We start from the raw sequence: 3,836 nt of genomic DNA, 5'->3' as shown, positions 1-3,836 counted from the left end.
TTTACCGTTTGGATGGGAGAAATCCATAAAGATAAGAAAAAAAGGCTATTTAAAGAATAAAAGCCTTTTCAAACCCATTTCGACTGCTATCCATATTTTAAGTATTCATTTGGCTTTTAAAATAATTTGGATTTAACTTTTTAAACAGGTGGCAGCCCTCTGAAAAAACCTCAAAAATATTTCAAGTTTACAAAATAAAAGATTTCATAACAATTTTTCGCTTGACACCTGTATTTCAAATAATTTTCGTATAAGTTGATTTAATTCGACTTTCTAAACAGGTGACGACCCTCTTCAAACGTGGTTTCAAGCTATAACCTTCTTAAATTACCCTCGTTTGACATTGTGGTACGTGTTTTAATTAGCTGGTGCATTAAGTTGAATTTGATTTTATAAACATGTGGCAACCCTCTAAATATAGTACAGAAATAGACCCTTGTCAAACCCATTTAGACTAATGCCGATATTTTAATAATCTATTTAGCTTATTATATAATTTGAATTTAACTTTTTAAACAGGTGGCATCCCACTTTAAACACCTCAAAAATATTGTTAGTGTTCAAACTAAAGATTTCTTTACACTATTTTGTTTGACATATTTTAATATATCGTTGTGTATAAGTTAACTGAATGCGACTTTTGAAACAGGTGACAACCCTCTTCAAAATATATTCAAACTATTACCTTCTTAAAAATCTTTTCGGTTAGCGCCCACATGGTGATACATATAAATGTATGTCCTTTACCTAAGTCCCTTAATTTAAGTTAAATTTAATTTTTTTAAACAGGTGGCACCCCCCCTACGGTGAAGTTAAGAAACAAGAAACGAACAGATTCAGATTAAGATTGAATTTAATATTTTTCTAAAGATGTGAAAGCATTCGTTTCACTTCTTCATTGATTTCGCTACATGTTTTTCATGATGAAGCGTTTCACGATCAAATATTTTATTTCTAAAGAAAACCTTGGCCGGGTCGAAAACGACTATAAATGCAGCATAATAACGGATCGCATAACTTCACATGACTTTCACCAGAAACTTAAGATTTAAAACTTTCATAAGTTTGTGCTGTAACATTTACAAATGCATGTATGTAAGTATGTATGTATGTAAATATGTATGTATGTACGTACATGCATATGTACCCTGCAGGAAATGTATCTTAGCAGGTTAAAATAGCAGGTTTGGTAGCTGGTGAGGCCTAGTCTCAAGTCTACTTTTGTGTGCGGCGGGCGGAAAGCGCTAGTTTCCTGGTTTAGTTTTTGTACGGTGGGAGATTTAATGTCCAATCCCAAGGCAAATTGTTTAATGCGAATAATAAGAATTGTTTCTGTACCGACTCGAGTATGTCAGAATGCGTTTGATATCTAGGGTTCCATACGACGGACCCGTATTCTAAGATCGGCCTGACTAGGGAGGTGAAGAGAGATTTCGTGACATAAGGATCTCTGAACTCTTTAGCCCATCGTTTGATGAAAGTCAAGGCGCCCTTGGCTCTATTAACACAAGAGTTTACATGAGACTTGAATTCAAGCTTAGGGTCCATGGTTGCACCTAGATCGATGAAATTAGTTACCTGATCAACACTATGTTCACAAATGCGATAGCTATATAATTGAAAGATCTGTATATTTTCTTTGACGAAAGCTAACTATATTCCTATGGCGATTGCCGCGAAATAGTCAAGGGTGGCTACGTCTGCATTGGATGTAGCTAACTCGTAACTAACTACTTTTGGGCATAAAATATCAATAGGAAAAACAAAATATTTTATTAATTTTTGTTTGTTTTTTTATTTATTTTTTTATTTACTTTATTTATATCATCACATTTCATATATGTTTACATATCCTGCTGTAGGTGGTCCCACATTCGAACTCCGTCAGACATCATTTCAAAATGATCATATGAAATTTCGATCTTCCTTTTATTTGTCCTCAATTCGAAAAGGTATTTGCGAAGTGCAATCTCGAGCTTTACTCCTGCATTACTTGTCCACTTGCTGCAAGCTAGCTTTTTGTAGCTAACTACAAGTTATATATTTTATAGAAATCCCTACAAGTAGGTTATTTTTTACCAATTGATAATTTTTTTCTGCAGGGTATAGATATGTGTGTATGTATATATCGCTATCTACTTAAATACTGTTGTAAGAAAAAAACAAATTATAATTTATTTTGCAAATGATGCAGAATCACGCTTCGTATTGGGTACAACTTTCGTGCTAAAATCTTGTGTAGTTTCCGCGTAAGAACACAATAGTATGCATCTCTTTTTTCAACATTTTTTGTCGCGTATGGAAAACTTTCAATGCGTCTCCTGAAAAATATCGGTTTTTGAGTTGTGACAGTCTATTAGTAAATGAGCGATATGTGCATATATGTATGTATGTATGTATGTCACAGCAGTATTGGAGAACTTTTGTATTTTACTCAACTTCAATTCAATGTGCATCACAAATTGTGTTTTCTTCTTTCCGTTTAGTTTATAAAAAAACTGTACCTTAATGATTTGTGTTATTGCTAATTTTTTTCGCATTGTCACGTTCATTTCAAGAAAATATTCTAAAAATCTGTGATTAAAGTTGAGATTTAAGTACCGGAGTTTGAATTTATTGCGTACTTGGTAGTTTTACATAACGCATAGATGTACATACATACATATGTACATATGTAGGTATAGGTGTACATACATACCTAAATAATTATGCAATCGTTTTGATTTGCAAGTATGGCGGTGTGATTCTCCGACATAATGTACATACAGAGATGTTCTTCTTCTAAGCCATACTTGTCTTAAATTTCTATCGAACGAGCTTCTGCTTGAAAAAGGGTATCGATGGCTTCTGACCAACCTTAAATAGCTACCATCCCTAGTCTGTATTTATTTTCGTACCAAATCTTTCCGTTGTTTGGTTTTGAACATGGCTTAGCTGTGTTCGAGAAAGTTGTTGTTCTTGTTACATTATCGGCAGAATTTCGATTTTAGAGGAATATATATTATGTTCCAGCACCATTCTTCGAAAAGAAATTAAGCTGTCCTTCATAAAGTTTTTGCGGTGCTTAGCATACATAAATATAAAAAAAATAAATTACTCTTATTGAATTAAGGTCTTCAAGATTACTAAAAGTTTAAGTGTATGCAGTATGTCTCTATAACTTTCTCATATTTTCCCGAAATTTTACCTAATTCAATGTTTATTCAATTCCTTTTTACTTTGAACTCTTAAACAGCTTTTTCATAAATGGTGCAAACAAAAAATTACACAATCATGTTAATAACGCTGCGAAACAGTGAAAATTAACTTGGAATGCACATTGCACATATTGTGAGCCTAGCCGCTTTTGAAAGCACTGAAAATGGTTGCCTATACGCCGCTATGTCTGAATTTGGCATCCCCTCAAAACTCATGCGGCTGAGTAAAATGACGTTGAGCAGTACCAGCAGCTCCGTCAGAATTGTGAAAGACCTTCCGAGCCGTTCGCCACCAAACGGGATTTCAGACAGGGCGACCCCCTTTCACGTGAGTTCTTTAATCTGATGTTGGAGAAGATAATAAGAGCTGCAGAAATAAATCGCTCAGGAACAATTTCCCTGCAGGAAACGGATCTAACTATAAGCTAACTTTAAGTTGATTAGGAAGGATCTAAAACTCACTTATTACCTGTATATTTGGGATTTTGAGTATACAGTTTTTTTATTATTCAACTAGGCCGTCAATATCGGCTATGTGACATTGCAAGTTACGCCACTTTTTTGATTTTGTTTCGTGGTATAATATGTATCATCCGAGGATAATGGAATTAGGGACCTCCTGGAATCTACCGAATAATA

The sequence above is a fragment of the Rhagoletis pomonella genome, unplaced genomic scaffold, assembly GCF_013731165.1.
Source record: "Rhagoletis pomonella isolate Grant_MI unplaced genomic scaffold, Rhpom_1.0 Rhpom_scaffold_00004, whole genome shotgun sequence".
NCBI classification, from domain to species: Eukaryota; Metazoa; Arthropoda; class Insecta; order Diptera; family Tephritidae; genus Rhagoletis; species Rhagoletis pomonella.
This window is presented reverse-complemented; position numbering follows the sequence as displayed.